The sequence below is a fragment of the Lolium perenne genome, chromosome 3, assembly GCF_019359855.2.
Source record: "Lolium perenne isolate Kyuss_39 chromosome 3, Kyuss_2.0, whole genome shotgun sequence".
NCBI classification, from domain to species: Eukaryota; Viridiplantae; Streptophyta; class Magnoliopsida; order Poales; family Poaceae; genus Lolium; species Lolium perenne.
Window position 1 is genome coordinate 193421817 of NC_067246.2, and position 18817 is coordinate 193440633.

The 18817-nt window shown below is 40.4% G+C and overlaps 1 long non-coding RNA gene across 1 annotated transcript; it reads right to left on the reverse strand.

Annotated features, from left to right (window-relative positions):
* Positions 1-17274: 17274 nt before the first annotated feature.
* LOC139837615 (uncharacterized) lies at positions 17275-18617 on the reverse strand. Its single transcript, XR_011754173.1, has 2 exons — positions 18564-18617; positions 17275-17486 (listed from the first exon to the last, which is right to left on the reverse strand). It is a non-coding gene; the product is annotated as an uncharacterized lncRNA (long non-coding RNA).
* Positions 18618-18817: the final 200 nt, after the last annotated feature.

Here is an 18817-nt window from a genome sequence, read left to right on the forward strand (position 1 = left end):
ATCTTCATGCTTGACTTCATAAGACAGAGTTTAGGGGTTAGGGGGCAGATACATGATTTGTATGGTTTGGTATGTCTAAACCTTGTTTATGAACTTTAATGCTTACTATATGACATAAGAAGACTATGTGATTTGGTTTTTCATTTTTCTGTTCTTATTTTATTTTTCTGCCCATTTGAATCTTGTTGGTCAAATCCTAGGTTTGACCAAGATTTAGACAAGTTTAACACGTGAAAACGAATAAGTAAGCATGGATCCTTCTTAGTCACTCCAAAATGTACCAATTGATAGATGTGTTAACTTTGCTTCCTGGAAAAGATAATGTCATGTAAATGAGTTAACTTGGATTTCCTACGCTTGAATCCATAGGAAACTTTGTTCTAATGCACTATAATAATCAACCGAGTTTTTACACCAACAGGTCTGTCACTTACGTGTGGTGCCCACGCGTGAGGTCCCACACTTCAGTGAGCACAAGTCACGTGCAATAGGTACGCAAACTCCCAGCCATATTCTTTGTCAAGAGAAGACGCATCAGGATGCGTATTGGAAGTCTCTGGGTCCTTCAGGATCCTTCGGTTGTCCCTCTCACACAAAAAAAAACAAATCTCTCTCATTCTCGGCCTCGCTCGACTCGCTCGCTCGCTCGCACCTCCTGCTCACTGACAAACCCTGCACAATAGTCAACATCTGACCCGAAAAAGGGGAGACACCATAATGCTCTCCCTTCTTCTCTCCTTCCGAGTGATCCCTCTTCCTCCGAGTTTCACTAGCTAGACGGGCAAACACACATGTGCTGCATAGTAATAATAAAAAGGTAGAAAAATCGACATACGAATCTATAATTGAATAGGTTAAACTAGGGTTTTGCCCAGTACTACATATCAAGGTTCAAAAAAATCCAACTACGGGGTTCGAACAACACGATTCTAATCCAAGAATTTTTTCTACCTCATACAAATGGCCTCAAACTATAGGGTTACCATCTATCTAGTGCAGTATGTGTGAAAATGTATGCACTATGTGTGCTATAACTCGTATGTCTTTCAAGTTTGAACCAAATTTGAATAGGTTTGAAATATTTGAAAAGGGGCTTTTGGCTTAAACGTTTGAAACCCAAAACGACTTCTCTTCATGCTAGACTTCATAAGACCGAGTTTAGGGTTAGGGGGTAGATACATGATTTGTCTGGTTTGAATATGTCTAAACCTTGTTTATCAACTTTAATGCTAACTATATGACATAAGAAGACTATGTGCTTTGGTTTTCCATTTTTCTGTTTTTTTTGAATTTTATGCCCATATATTTGAATCTTGGCCAAATCCTAGGTTCGATAAAGATTTAAACAAGTTTAAAACATGAAAATGAAAAGGGAAGCCTGTATCCTTCTTAATTAGTCACTCTAATATGAAGTTTTCAGGAGGTTTTTGAAATTTCCATGTTTGAAACCCAAAACCACTTCTCTTCATGCTTGACTTCATAAGACAGAGTTTAGGGTTAGGGGGTAGATACATGATTTGTACGGTTTGAATATGTCCAAACCTTGTTTATCAACTTGAATATGCTTACTATATGACGTACATAAGAAGACTATGTACTTTGGTTTTTCATTTTTCTAATTTTTTTAATATTCTGCCCATTTGAATCTTGGTCAAATCCTAGGGTTGACCATGATTCAAACAAGTTTATAACATGAAATGAAAAGGTAAGCATGGATCCTTCTAAGTCACTCTAAAATGAAGCTTTTGGGATGTGTTCTTGAAATTCCCATGTTTGAAACCCAAAACTACTTCTCTTCATGCTTGACTTCATAAGATCGACCGAGTTTAGGGTTAGGGGTAGATACATGATTTGTATGGTTTGAATATGTCCAAACCTTGTTAATTTATCAACTTGAATGCTTACTATATGACATAAGAAGACTATATGCTTTGGTTTTTCATTTTTCTGATTTTTTATGAATTTTATGCCCATTTGAATCTATTGGTCAAATCCTAGGTTTGACAAAGATTTAAACAAGTTTAAAATATGAAAATGAAAAGGTAAGCATGGATCCTTCCTAGTCACTCTAAAATAAAGCTTTTGGGAGGTTCTTGAAATTTCCATGTTTGAAACCCAAAACCACTTCTCTTCATGACTGACTTCATAAGAAAAAGTTTAGGGTTAGGGGGTAGATACATGATTTGTCTGGTTTGAATATGTCTAAACCTTGTTTATCAACTTTAATGCTAACTATATGACATAAAAAGACTATGTGCTTTGGTTTTTCATTTTTCTGTTTTTTTTTTGAATTTTATGCCCATATATTTGAATCTTGGCCAAATCCTAGGTTTGACAAAGATTTAAACAAGTTTAAAACATGAAAATAAAAAGGGAAGCCTGTATCCTTCTCTATTAGTCACTCTAATATGAAGTTTTTGGGAGGTTTTGAAATTTCCATGTTTGAAACCCAAAACCACTTCTCTTCATGCTTGACTTCATAAGACAAAGTTTAGGGTTAGGGGGTAGATACATGATTTGTATGGTTTGAATATGTCCAAACCTTGTTAATTTATCAACTTGAATGCTTACTATATGACATAAGAAGACTATATGCTTTGGTTTTTCATTTTTTCTGATTTTTTATGAATTTTATGCCCATTTGATTCTTTTTGTCAAATCCTAGGTTTGACAAAGATTTAAACAAGTTTAAAATATGAAAATGAAAACGTAAGCATGGATCCTTCCTAGTCACTCTAAAATAAAGCTTTTGGGAGGTTCTTGAAATTTCCATGTTTGAAACCCAAAACCACTTCTCTTCATGATTGACTTCATAAGACAAAGTTTAGGGTTAGGGGGTAGATACATGATTTGTCTGGTTTGAATATGTCTAAACCTTGTTTATCAACTTTAATGCTAACTATATGACATAAGAAGACTATGTGCTTTGGTTTTTCATTTTTCTGTTTTTTTTGAATTTTATGCCCATATATTTGAATCTTGGCCAAATCCTAGGTTTGACAAAGATTTAAACAAGTTTAAAACATGAAAATAAAAAGGGAAGCCTGTATCCTTCTTAATTAGTCACTCTAATATGAAGTTTTTGGGAGGTTTTGAAATTTCCATGTTTGAAACCCAAAACCACTTCTCTTCATGCTTGACTTCATAAGACAAAGTTTAGGGTTAGGGGGTAGATACATGATTTGTATGGTTTGAATATGTCCAAACCTTGTTTATCAACTTGAATATGCTTACTATATGACGTACATAAGAAGACTAGCTATGTACTTTGGTTTTTCATTTTTCTATTTTTTTAATATTCTGCCCATTTGAATCTTGGTCAAATCCTAGGGTTGACCATGATTCAAACAAGTTTATAACATAAAATGAAAAGGTAAGCATGGATCCTTCTAAGTCACTCTAAAATGAAGCTTTTGGGATGTGTTCTTGAAATTCCCATGTTTGAAACCCAAAACGACTTCTCTTCATGCTTGACTTCATAAGATCGACCGAGTTTAGGGTTAGGGGTAGATACATGATTTGTATGGTTTGAATATGTCCAAACCTTGTTAATTTATCAACTTGAATGCTTACTATATAACATAAGAAGACTATATGCTTTGGTTTTTCATTTTTCTGATTTTTTATGAATTTTATGCCCATTTGAATCTTTTGGTCAAATGCTAGGTTTGACAAAGATTTAAACAAGTTTAAAATATGAAAATGAAAAGGTAAGCATGGATCCTTCTTAGTCACTCTAAAATAAAGCTTTTGGGAGGTTCTTGAAATTTCCATGTTTGAAACCCAAAACCACTTCTCTTCATGATTGACCTCATAAGGCAGAGTTTAGGGTTAGGGGTAGATATATACATGAGTTGTCTGATTTGAATATGTCTAGACATTGTTTATCAACTTTAATGCTTACTATATATATGAAATAAGAATGCTATGTGCATTGGTTTTTCATTCTTTTGATTTTTTTTTTGAATTTTTATGCCCATTTGAATCTTGGTCAAATCCTAGGCGGTTTGACCAAGATTTAAACAAGTTTAAAACATGAAAATAAAAAGGGAAGTCCGTATCCTTCTTAGTCACTCTAAAATGAAGCTTTTGGGATGTTCTTGAAATTTCCATGTTTGAAACCCAAAATGACTACTCTTCATGCTAGACTTCATAAGATCGACAGGGGTAGATACATGATTTGTATGGTTTGGATATATCTAGACATTATTGTTTATCAACTTGAATGCTTACGATATGACATAAGAAGACTATGTGATTTGGTTTTTCATTTGTTTTTGAATTTTGTGCCCACCCATTTGTATCTTAGTCAAATCCTAGGTTTGATAATGATTTAAACAAGTTTAAAATATGAAATGCAAAGCTAAGCATGGATCCTTCTTAGTCACTCTAAAATGAAGCTTTTGGGAGGTTTTTGAAATTTCCATGTTTGAAACCCAAAACCACTTCTCTTCATGCTTGACTTCATAAGACAGAGTTTAGGGTTAGGGGGTAGATACATGATTTGTATGGTTTGAATATGTCCAAACCTTGTTTATCAACTTGAATATGCTTACTATATGACATAAGAAGACTATGTACTTTGGTTTTTCATTTTTCTGATTTATTTATTTTTCCGCCGATTTGAATTTTGGTCAAATCCTAGGGTTGACCATGATTTAAACAAGTTATAACATGAAATGAAAAGGTAAGCATGGATCCTTCTTAGTCACTCTAAAATGAAGCTTTTGGGATGTTCTTGAAATTTCCATGTTTGAAACCCAAAACGACTTCTCTTCATGCTAGACTTCATAAGATCGACCGAGTTTAGGGTTAGGGGTAGATACATGATTTGTATGGTTTGAATATGTCCAAACCTTGTTAATTTATCAACTTGTATGCTTGCTATATGACATACGAAGACTATATGCTTTGGTTTTCATTTTTCTGGTTTTTTTAATGAATTTTATGCCCATTTGAATCTTTTGGTTAAATCCTAGGTTTGACAAAGATTTAAACAAGTTTAAAGTATGAAAATGAAAAGGTAAGCATGGATCCTTCTTATAGTCACTCTAAAATAAAGCTTTTGGGAGGTCTTTGAAATTTCCATGTTTGAAACCCAAAACCACTTCTCTTCATGATTGACTTCATATATAAGACATAGTTGCGTGGAGGTTCAAACATAGGACTAAACAACGTAAGATAAAATCAGATGATCGGTGATCGCCAACTACTAGTTTTTATTCCAAATTGTATCCATAGTTAGTGATGTATATGTGCAAAAAAAAGTAAAGTGTGCGTTTTGTGCAACAATTACAGCAATAAGTGGTGTGTCGTGCAATTTCCTCGGGCCCTTACTAAGGGCCTGGTTTGCTTTTTCTTTTTTTATATCTTGAGATACTCTGAGCACTCCCTCCATCCCAAAATTACTACTCGATCGTACATAGTACTCCCTCTATAGGAATCTGATTCCACGGAACTTTTTCAGTACATAAGTCTCCTCCTTAATTCCCATGCCGACTTAACTCCCCCAGCGAGAAAAATCTCCTCTTCGCTCTCTAGTCTCTACCAAGCCGGCCGCCTCGCTACTTCCATAGCTTCCTCCGTACAGCACACCCGCCCCCGTACGCGAGCTAGGTCCAGCCGGAGATGGGGCACAGCCGCCCCCGCTGGAAGAATGCTCGGAGGAAGTCCGGGCAGGAGGACAAGGGTGTCGCCATCCCGGATGAACTTCTTGGGATGGTGTTCCTGCGCCTCACCTCGCCTCTGGATCTCGTCCGCGCCGCGTTCACCTGCAGGAGCTGGCGCAAGGTCATCGCGTCGGAGAACTTCCGTGTCGTCTCCGCTCTCCACGGCGCGCCATCCTCCATAGTCGCCGGCCACTACCACATCAGCTTCTCCCATTGTCACTATCGTCCGTCTGGCTTGCTGCCCCACTTCGTTCCCTCTTCCTCGTCATGTTGGGCCGGGTTCGCTGCAAATAATCTCGCGCTCTACTTCCTCCCACGGGCGCCAAATGGTGACCTCAGCTTGGAGCTCGCCGACTCCCGGGGCGGCCTCCTACTCCTTGCGGACTTCGACCACACCGAACACGGGAAGCCTTTCGAGCAGCCTTCACGTCTCGTCGTCTGCGATCCCCTGGCAGGTCAGTATGTGACGGTCCCTCCACCCCCTGCTGTTTCGAACACAACATTCGTAAGCTTGTTCCTGGGCGCCGCCCTCCATGGCGAGGACGCTGCGGTGTGCATCAGTCTGTCAAATTACAAGGTAACGTGCCTGATTTATCATGACGGCATCTGCAAGACCTGCGTGTTCTCGCCTGGCCCTGGTGGCCACGCTTGGACCTCCTCCGGCGCCACCGTGCCTCTCGACGCCACGCACACAGGCCTGTCGGATATCCTCTTTGTGGGGTGCAACGCCCGTTTCTTCCAGTGGTACGTGTTCGGTGCGCTCGGAAACTTCATTCTTGCTCTCGACAGAGAATCCGGCGAGCTCTCACGCTTCCAGAGAGCTCGAGACGAGGACTGGCTTCACACCGTGCTGATTGAGATGCTGGGCGGGCCCTCGCGCGTGCTGAATTGGTACGTGCTAGAGCTGCCGTGGCCACCTACCTTTCGAGCTTGTTTATCCTAGGATTCTGGCTTCCTGGGTTGGATTAGTGTCGGCCATGGTGCTGTCGACACGGTCTGGAGGTTGAAGACGAAGGGCATCTCAAGTATTTTGTTGTAATTTCGTTTTTGTTAAGGTGTTTTGTACTATTTGATGTTTCTCTTAATGCCAGAGGGTTTATTTGCACTAGTCAAACTTGACATAGCTGTACGTTTTGAAGATTACATTTAACTTGTTCATCATGATCCGAACTTCTAACATAATATGGTATAGTACTAAAATAGGAGGAGTAACACTTTCCGCATTTGGGCCAAATATAAAGTACTACTCCCTCCGTCCTCGATGGTGCTAGCTGCGGCTATACAGACATGTGATAGGCATCGCGGAAGCGTCGCAAATAGAAAACAAATCATATTTTGTGGGGGAGTGATGTTTTGGCTCCTGGGTGCGTATGCTCCCTTTATTTTGAAGTGCAACATCTATATATTTTGAAATGTCAAAAACTTCCAAACAAAAAATTAATCTTATCATCTTCACATGCTAAGAGCGCATAAAGTCTTTCGATAAACAACTAAATTGTCGTTTGGGCTGTGTAAAAAAGATAAAATTTATTGCTAAAAATAAAGCTGTTTGTAATACAGTACTTGCTTTTGTCTTCTTACATCAACCACAAAAAGTATCGGCTTTTCACGAAACTACACGAACACACATAGATTATCGAGGAGTACATGCGAATTTTTTGTTAGAATTTTTTGAAAATTAAAAATATGTTTTTTTGGGTCGAAGTAGCATATCCGCCCAAGAGCCGAATTAAATTTCCGATTTTTTTGGACTGACAATTTCATCGGGAAGACATGGATGCGCGCAGGCGGCGTGCAAGGCAAGGCATCGATTTGACCGGACGTACTTAGGGCAGGTCAGGCTTCCAGCGTACTTTTTTCGGGCAGGTGAGGTACCAGAACTCAAGGTCCTCTTCAGCGTCTCTCTCTCTGTCTTTTTTGAGTGTACTAGCGCGCGTTCATACTGCACCCTAAACCCTAAACCCTAAAAAAAATACTGCACTCTATCAAATGTTCACGGTCAGCGAGAAGAGCCGCAGCCCGCTCTACCCGAAGGGGATTCTCTGGCTTGGCCTTTCCTGACTTTGGGTCATTGACAGCCGGGTCCCCCAAATTGTGGGACCTGCATTTCAGGGACTCAAAGTTAGGGAAATGTTTGAGATGCAAAGTAAGAGAATATTTACCAGTATAATTGGTTGATTAGATGATTAAATGGTGGAATCACAACAGATGGGAGCAGTACATGGTGGAAACCGCAAAATATCCGTCAAATGGTTTTTTTGTGCAACATACGAAGTATGAGGTGGTGGAACTTGACGCCAGTGACTTTACTTACTCCAAAATGCAACTTTACGTACATGAGCCATCAGATCAAGATCCAACAGACAAATTTGATCCAGAATTTGAAGTCACAATTTAAGTTGCTCGGAAAAAATCGAAAACATTACAGTAAGATATATATCTTTCCTTAAGTATTCTGGTAATTTTTTACTTCATTTCAAAATTGAGTTTAATTTTAAGTTCAAAATTTGGATCAACCATGTGCGTTAGATCTTGATCGAATGACTCACGTACAAGTCGCAAGTGAAGTCACTGGATCTCAGTCCGTGGTGGAATCTGCAATTCCCTCGCCTATATATATACAAGTCGAAGACTACGACCCTCTATCCCCCTCTCCTTCCCATCCTCTAAATTCATATTCCATTTAGAATCGTTGGGCATGGATGTTGGAGTTTTTTTTAGAAGAACTTGCCAGATTTTGGCACCATGCATGTTGGAGTTTTTTTTGACACAATCCTTCTTGGAGTTCGCATGGCTCTCTTATGAAGTGAGAGGTGAGTTGGTTAATGCTAGAACCATGGTAAACTTCCGAATGTTAGTAATTTAGCATGGACTCATCATTTGCGATGAACTACCTAAGAACAATACCAAACATGACATACCTATGTTCTTGAGAATATTCTCTTTCACCGATTTTGGCACCATGTGTGTTTTTAAGTATGTTTGCATGCCTTCTTGATTGGTTATTGAAATACCATGTCAAACTGTCGATACATGGAAAATTCCTTTGCTACAATGAAATAAACTTCGGGCTCCTTTGATTCAAAGGAATATGGAGGGTGTAGGAATATGAAAGGTGCATGATTGGAATGTTATGCCAAGTTGAATCCTATAGGAACATGATGTGTCTTTGATTGTGGCAAAGGAACTTTTCAATGAGGTATTAGCTAATGTTTTTTTTCCTATAGGATTTGCACTACAAAATTTCTATAGGAATAGTTCCTATGAATCAAATGACTTGTATAATTTTTTCCCATAAGAACCAAATCCAACATAATTCCTATGTCAATCCTATGAAAGGAGTCTGATTCCCATAGGATTCAAGTAGACATGACATCCCAATTCTATGATTTTCCTTTTCCTATACTTTCCATTTCATAATAACCAAAGGAGGCCTAACTACTTGGCCATACTGAAACAATTGCCAAATAAATGTCGTGCATCCTATGGCCCCCGTGAGTTTGACCTAAATTTAAAATCATGGTAAAAGGTGCTTAAAATAGGCAAATAAAAGCATGGAGTCATTTTTTTTGATGTACTACCTAGGGAAAATACCAAACATGCCATAATGCAAACTGTGTTTTAGAGAGAAGCCCTTCAAAAAAGTTGGCATCCACTTGTTGATTTTGCTATCGACATGACAAAATAACTGATCAGATGACCAAGTGGTGAAATTTGCAACATATCAGACCACCACATGGTGGAAACTGCTAAAAATCGTGAAAACTGCAAAGAAAAAGTTAAAGTGGTGGTTTGTGCAGCATATGGAGGATTGAGTGGTAAAAGTTAGATGTGCACTACCGTGGGCCTGTGGTAATTTTTCGATAAAGGATGCTTTATTACTTTTGATAAGCAATTACATCCAGCCTCTGCACAACCAGGGTGCACACAGCCGTTTTAATAGTCTTAGGATCACAAAAATGTCAAACTAAAGGAGAAAATAGGCGAAATATATATCGAAAAAATGAATAATATAACGCCTAAAATGCGGGTGGGGCTTCAATCCGTAGACTATGCTGCCACCCATGTAGGGAAAAAGTATGAGAGAATTCCTTATTTGGCCATGTCTAAAGTTTGCCTTCCTTTTTTGGCCCTGATAATTTTTTTGTTCCTTTCATGACCTATAAAGTTTGGTTGGTTCCTTATTTGGCCCTCTAGTACAATTTAAGCACTAAGATGACAATTTTACCCCTGCTGCAATATGTGACGAAATTGCACTAAAAAACTTGTGATATACTAGTTGGTTATTAGAAAAACGATCCCCACTATGGCTGGTACCAGCGCACCAGTGCACCATTTTGCCACTGCTACAATTTATTCCAGAAAAAACTCAAATTTATTCCGGAAACTACTGCAATTTTTTTGTATTTCCACAACTCCAGAAAAAATTGATATTAAATAGGCACATACATAGAGACAATCCACAGACACGACAGAAATTTCAGCCCAAAATACATCGTATTTTGGAAGATACAAAAAAGAAAAATTTCTGACAGAATATACGTACACTATACACCTATATAATGTCAGATTTTTGTTTTTTTCATAGCCCAAAATAAAACGAGTTTGTGCCCGAAACATTGCACGTACATCCCAAGCATATACATGTATTTCTGGAATAAATTTGAGATTTTTATGAAACTAAAAAATTTGGCAGCATATTGCAGCAGGGGCAAAATGGTCATCTTAGTGTTTAAATTGTACTAGAGGGCCAAATAAGGAACCAACCAAACTTTGTGGGTCATGAAAGGAAGAAAAAATTTGGCAGGGCCAAAAAAGGAAGACAAACTTCAGCCAGGGCCAAATAAGGAATTCTCTCAAAAAGTATCCCTCGCCGTAGCCTCCAACCGTGTACAGAAATACAACCCATGTGGGCTTGTGGTAATGTTCGCCTATTATGATGATGGCAAGAAAAAATGATGTTTTCTCTGCTAAAACTATCCCGAGCTGATTTGATGAGACAAAATACAGCTACACGGCGTGCAAGGGACAACTATATAGTACATTAGCTTCTTCTCGGGTCACACGCCTGCACCACAGGTGTAGTAAGTGCAGCAGAGACCAGAGAGAGAAGGAACGCCCGTAGTATTTTTTATTTCAATTCACATTGTTTTTTTCCCTTGCCTCTCCGTCTTCTTCACCTCCATCTTCTCGGTGTTTTCAAGAGTGATTATCAAAAACTCGTGGGGAAGGGAGACGCAAACGCCGCACCGCATCATTAGTAGCAGTATACCTTTCTCTCCTCGCCCCGGCTGGCCGCCCGCCGCAAACATTCCTTCCATAGCGCTTGCCGTCTCCTCCAAAACCCCCCAGCGCACTTGCATCCGCCATCCACCTAAATCCACCGCCGTGTACGTTTGTTTCCTAACAACCGCCGCTGCGCCTATTCCCCTGTCCAGCAGATCCGCTCCGCTACCTGCTACACACTTCGAGCAGACGACTGCGGCGTTGCGTGTGTCGCCGCCGTGTCAGATGGAGGCGGAGCCGCTCAACTCCCGAAGGCGGGTCGAGCCAGATTGGGCAGAGCCTCCGTCGAGCCTCGACCTCGTCAGCCGCCTCCCCGACGAGATGCTGCACATCATCATCTCCCTCCTGCCCATGATATCCGTTGTAAGGACAACCTTGCTCTCCAAACGGTGGCGCCACCTCTGGCGCTCCGTCCCACTTAACCTCCTCGCCGACGACAACGACCTCATCAGCCGCCTCCCCGACCAGATTCTCCACATCATCATCTCCACCTGCCCACTATATCCGCTGTAAGCACAACCTTGGTCTCCAAACGGTGGCACCACCTCTGGCACTCCGTCCCACTTAACCTCGAGATTGACGACCAACTCGCCAAGCAAAACCACAAACGCATCGCCGCGGTCTCCAGTATCCTCGCCGCTCACCCTAGCCCCGCCAGAAGCGTATCAATTGACCCCTTCAGAAGCACTTGCAAGGTCGACACCACGCTCGACAGCTGGTTCTGGTCCAGCACCCTATCTTGCGTCGAGTACCTCAGATTCGATGGTGGAACAGTGATGCGCTCCTTCCCGCTGTCCGCGCTCTGCTGCGCGCCCACGCTGCGCATTGTCAGCATTTGTACTTGCTATTTGCCCGAGATTTATGCCAACTCCATGCTTCTTTTCCCCCAACTCAAGAAGCTCATGCTCTATGACGTCTACATCTGTAAGGCGGTGAACATCGACCGCCTGTTCACCCGCTGTATTGTGCTCGAGGCACTTCACCTTGAGGGGGTCCACGGGTTCACCCACCTTAACATTCACATGACAAATCTTCGTACAATTAGTGTGGCTAGCTATTGGAAACGCAACACCACCGAACTTATTCAGTTAGACACAGTGCAAATTATGGATGCATCTTGCCTCGAGAGATTGGTCATATGTGTTCATGATGTTCCACTATTAATCCAGGTCGCCAACGCACTGATGTCTACGGGTGCTTCTATTCTTGTAGACAGTGTTGGGCCTCCAAGAGCAGAGGTTTGTAGAACAGCAGCAGTTTTCCCTTAAGTGGATCACCCAAGGTTTATCGAACTCAGGGAGGAAGAGGTCAAAGATATCCCTCTCAAGCAACCCTGCAACCACAAAGCAAGAAGTCTCTTGTGTCCCCAACACACCTAATAGGTGCACTAGTTCGGCGAAGAGATAGTGAGATGCAAGTAATATGGATGAGTATGAGTGGTAATAGCAATCTGAATAAAATATGGCAGCGAGTAAACATGCAACAAAACAGTAAACAAACGGAGATTCGATGCTTGGAAGCAAGGCCCAGGGATCCTGCTTTCACTAGTGGACACTCTCAACAATGATCACATAATAGAACCACTCTACACCCTCTTGTTGGATGATGAACACCACTAACTGTGTAGGATTACACGAACCCTCAATGCCGGAGTTAACAAGCTCCACAGTATTCGATATTCATGTTTAAATAACCTTAGAGTGCAAGATAGATCAACACAATTACACCGAGAACTAACATAGTATGCACACTGTCACCATCACACTATGAAGGAGGCATAGATCACATCAAAACTATCATAGCAATAGTTAACTTCATAATCTACAAGGGATCACAATCATAGCCCACACCAAGTACTACACGATGCACACACTGTCACCATTACACCGTGCAGGAGGAATAAACTACTTTAATAACATCACTAGAGTAGCACATAGATGATATTCAACTAGATCACATAAAGAGAGAGATGAACCACATAGCTACAGCGGAGCCCTCAGCCCCGGGGGTGAATTACTCCCTCCTCATCATGGAGACAGCGATGGCGGTGAAGATGGCGGTGGAGACGGCGGTGAAGATGACTCCGGGGGCAATTCCCCGTCCCGGCAGGGTGCCGGAACAGAGACTTCTGTCCCCCGAATTGGAGTTTCGCGATGGCGGCGGCTCTGGATGGTTTTCTCTGGTTTCGTCGAACGTGGTCGAGGTTTTAGGTCAGGGACGACTAAATAGGCGAAGAGGCGGAGTCGGAGGGGCCACGGGGTGCCCACACACTAGGGGGGCGCCCCCCCCTGGGCTGCGCCGCCCTGTGGGGTGGGGCCCCCCTGGCTCCCCTCTGGCCTTTCTCCGGTGCACTGGAAGCTTCCGGGAATTATAAGATCTTCGGTGTTGATTTCGTCCGATTCCGAAAATATTTCCTTACTAGGATTTCTGAAACCGAAAACAGCAGAAAACAGCAACTGGCCTTTCGGCATCTCGTCAATAGGTTAGTTCCAGAAAACGCATAAATATGACATATAATGTGTATAAAACATGTAGATATCATCAATAATGTGGCATGGAACATAAGAAATTATCGATACGTCGGAGACGTATCAGCATCCCCAAGCTTAGTTCCTGCTCGTCCCGAGCAGGTAAACGATAACAAAGATAATTTCTGGAGTGACATGCCATCATAACCTTGATCATACTATTGTAAGCATATGTAATGAATGCAGCGATCAAAACAATGGTAATGACATGAGTAAACAACTGAATCATAAAGCAAAGACTTTTCATGAATAGTACTTTCAAGACAAGCATCAATAAGTCTTGCATAAGAGTTAACTCATAAAGCAATAAATTCATAGTAAAGGTATTGAAGCAACACAAAGGAAGATTAAGTTTCAGCGGTTGCTTTCAACTTATAACATGTATATCTCATGGATAGTGTCAATGTAAAGTAATATAACAAGTGCAATATGCAAGTATGTAGGAATCAATGCACAGTTCACACAAGTGTTTGCTTCTTGAGGTGGAGAGAAATAGGTGAACTGACTCAACATAAAAGTAAAAGAAAGGCCCTTCGCAGAAGGAAGCATTGATTGCTATATTTGTGCTAGAGCTTTGGTTTTGAAAACAAGAAACAATTTTGTCAACGGTAGTAATAAAGCATATGTGTTATGTAAATTATATCTTACAAGTTGCAAGCCTCATGCATAGTGTACTAATAGTGCCCGCACCTTGTCCTAATTAGCTTGGATTAACACGGATTATCATTGCATAACATATGTTTCAACCAAGTGTCACAAAGGGGTACCTCTATGCCGCCTGTACAAGGGTCTAAGGAGAAAGTTCGCATTGGATTTCTCGCTTTTGATCATTCTTCAACTTAGACACCCATACCCGGACAACATAGACAACAGATAATGGACTCCTCTTTTAATGCTTAAGCATTCAACAACAGATAATATTCTCATAAGAGATTGAGGTTTTATGTCCAAACTGAAACTTCCACCATGATTCATGGCTTTAGTTAGCGGCCCAATGTTCTTCTCTAACAGTATGCATACTCAAACCATTTGATTGTGAAAACCGCCCTTACTTCAGACAAGACGAACATGCATAGCAACTCACATGATATTCAACAAAGAGTAGTTGATGGCGTCCCCAGGAGCATGGTTATCGCACAACAAGCAACTTAATAAGAGATAAAGTGCATAAGTACATATTCAATACCACAATAGTTTTTAAGGCTATTTTGTCCCACGAGCTGTATGTTGCAAAGGTAAAGAATGGAAATTTTAAAGGTAGCACTCAAGCAATTTACTTTGAAATGGCGGAGAAATACCATGTAGTAGGTAGGTATGGTGGACACAAATGGCATAGTGGTTGGCTCAAGGATTTTGGATGTATGAGAAGTATTCCCTCTCGATACAAGGTTTAGGCTAGCAAGGTTATTTGAAACAAACACAAGGATGAACCGGTGCAGCAAAACTCACATAAAAGACATATTGTAAACATTATAAGACTCTACACCGTCTTCCTTGTTGTTCAAACTCAATACTAGAAATTATCTAGACTTTAGAGAGACCAATTATGCAAACCAAATTTAGCAAGCTCTATGTATTTCTTCATTAATAGGTGCAAAGTATATGATGCAAAAGCTTAAACATGAGCACAACAATTGCCAAGTATCACATTATCCAAGACATTTTACCAATTACTACATGTAGCATTTTCCGTTTCCAACCATATAACAATTAACGAAGCAGTTTCAACCTTCGCCATGAACATTAAAAGCTAAGAACACATGTGTTCATACGAACCAGCGGAGCGTGTCTCTCTCCCACACAAGCATTTATTCAAACAAAAACACAAACAAAAGCACACAGACGCTCCAAGTAAAGTACATAAGATGTGACCGAATAAAAATATAGTTTCAAGAGAAGGAACCTGATAATTTGTCGATGAAGAAGGGGATGCCTTGGGCATCCCCAAGCTTAGATGCTTGAGTCTTCTTGAAATATGCAGGGATGAACCACCGGGGCATCCCCAAGCTTAGAGCTTTCACTCTTCTTGATCATAGTATATCATCCTCCTCTCTTGACCCTTGAAAACTTCCTCCACACCAAACTCGAAACAAACTCATTAGAGGGTTAGTGCATAATCAAAAATTCACATGTTCAGAGGTGACACAATCATTCTTAACACTTCTGGACATTTCCCAAAGCTACTGGACGTTAATGAAACAAGGAAATCCATCCAACACAGCAAAAGAGGCAATGCGAAATAAAATGCAGAATCTGTCAAAACAGAACAGTCCGTAAAGACGAATTTTAAAGTGGCACCATACTTGCTCAGATGAAAATGCCCAAATTGAATGAAAGTTGCGTACATATCTGAGGATCAAGCACGTAAATTGGCAGATTTTTCTGAGTTACCTACAGAGAGGCAGGTCGAAATTCGTGACAGCAAGAAATCTGTTTCTGCGCAGTAATCCAAATCTAGTATTGACTTTACTATCAAAGACTTTACTTGGCACAACAATGCAACAAAATTAAGATAAGGAGAGGTTGCTACAGTAGTAACAACTTCCAAGACACAAATACAAAATAAAAGTACTGTAACAAAATAAACACATGGGTTATCTCCCAAGAAGTTCTTTCTTTATAGTCATTAAGATGGGCTCAGCAGTTTTAATGATGCACTCGCAAGAAATAGTATTTGAAGCAAAAGAGAGCTTCAAGAGGCAAATTCAAAACAAATTTAAGCCTAACATGCTTCCTATGAAAAGGAATCTTGCACACAAATGAATTCATGAAGAACAAAGTGACAAGCATAAGAGGATAAAACACGAGTAACTTCAAGATTCTCAACATAAAGAGGGGAAACTTAATATTATTAAGATGCATATACCCATGTTTCCCTCTCTCATAATAACTTTCAGTAGCATCATTGATGAAATCCACAATATACCCATCACTTAAAACATTCTTATCATGGTTCATATGCATAGAAGTATCATTAATTTTGGCATAAGAAGAATTCTTCTCATTAGTAGTAATTGGAGCAGGATTATTATCAAGAATTTGAACGTGGTAAACAAGTTGCATGTTAAGGGAATTGTTTTTGGCAATACAATCATAACTATGACAAGTTTCATAAGGATAGTTATAACCTATATCATAGCATTCTTTATAATAATCATTAAAGGTCGGAGGCACAGTGTCATTATGAGAAATAGAATAGTTATCTTTCACAGTCGGTTTATCTGTGACCATACCATCATTGTTATTAGAAGGAGATGTATTAAACACATAATGATCAGTAGCAAAAGGATTTTCAAACACCTCTTCCCCAAGCTTAGAGCTTTCTATATCATTATGGGAGGAAGCATGGATAGCACTGATACTATGGCAATTATTATCATCATCATTTTCAGAATTAGTTTCCCAGAGATTTGCAATATCAAAAGTAGTGTGCTCATTCAAATCATGATCACTAATGTATGTAAAGGGCATAGGAAGATCATTGTATTCAGATTCATTGTCATAATAATCATTAGGAGCAACATACTTACGGTTACCTAGCGTTATCTCATTCACGCGGGGATATGCCGTTACCTCTTTCTCTTTATTCTCCTTCTTCTTCTTCTTCTTCTTCTTCATTCCCTTCTTCTTCTTCTTCTTCTCTTCCTTCTCCTCGTTCCCTTCTTTAGGAGGAAGAGGCTTGAAGGGTGGCTTGTCCGCTGTAGCGACCTCACCTTTAAGGGGTGCCGATCTCTGTGCGTATCTATGCTAGTCCCTGGATCAATCGCTAGCACACACAGTACAAGATGTAATACCAAGAAACAAAGGTCTTTATTACATCGTATGATCCAGAATTTACATAAAGGATTACAAATTGCATAGCACAAGGCTAGCATATCATCAGAGTTTCACAACGAATAAACATAGACAGCATGGAGTCCTTCGTCTTCATGTGCCACAGGCGAGCATGTTGAGGATAGACTCGTAACCCTAACCATCGTAACTCACTCGTCTTTCAAAACATCTGCAACATGAAAAGTTACAGCCACGAATGGTCAATACATTTGAATTGCATTGGCAAGATGACACTATAGTGGACTCAAATGGCAACCTAACACTTAAGTGTACATTTGGCTGGTAGAGCTCAGGCATAATTTGCATAAAGCCAGTTTTCTCCTATCATTTGTCAAATCATTTTCTTTCATACTAATTAAGCGGTATCATTGATAGAAATCAATGAACCTGGAAACCACCGGTAAATCCCCGGTGAATCCTCCTACCCATGATCAACTTGGTTTGGGCGAACTACCCCTGTAGACTCAGACCATAGACATGGCACGGGACCTACTAGCCGATAGTCACTTGCACCAATTGTCATAACCCTGTTCACCCAATCAAGTTTTATTTAAGAAGTTGGGATGAGGAGACGTTCGAACATGTGCCTTGTCAGTTCGCTCAAATTGTCCGTAACCAGGGACATGGCTAAGTACTTAGATTTACACTCTGCAGAGGTTGTACAAATTTACCCACATGACCTAGTCTATTCTTCTTCCATGATGCACATTTTGCTCAAATGGACAGATGTTGACTAGGACGAGACTTTTCCGAAGTAATCCCCCAGACCTTTCTCTACGGACCCGTACCAACCTACAATCCCCTACATCATCTGTCACGTAGGATCCGGGTTTTCACAACATACTCCGTCCAGCCAGAGCCCATATAGCATGTGGTTGTACGGTAAGCTAATGAGCAAGGTTGTCTAATATCTCTTTGTTCCTGGGTGGCCGTCCACAAGTGCGATACACCTAGAGGTTCAGAGGTTCGACGACATGACCCCAGGGAACCACTCAACATAACCCATGCAATGCCACTTTCCACCCAGGTAGTTCATTGAATTTAGTTGTTTTTCCATAACCACTACTAAAACATTTTTATAGCATAGCTAAGCATCAACTAAATTCAATGGCGACAAAAAAATATAGTCAGGTGGAAGTAACTAACTACTGGGATTACAAAAGCAAAGCATACCCTAGACATACTACAAAAATTTCTACGGTGCATTGATAAAAAATCGGGACGATTGTGAGGGTGTGTCACTTGCCTTTTTGGTAGTCGAAGAGGGTTCACTTCCCTTAATCAAAACACGTAGCTCTCCTTATGAACTATAACATAAAAATAGCACAACATAAACACACAATTCATAACAACATAATACAATCAAGGCAAACAATTTGGAAAACGCTCTATGGTATTAAGGTGTGTCATGAGGTTTGGCTTGCAAGGTATGGCTTTGGGAGATGGAATGGATGGGCCAAATACTTGGAAAGAAAATAGATCACTCTTGATACATTTGGT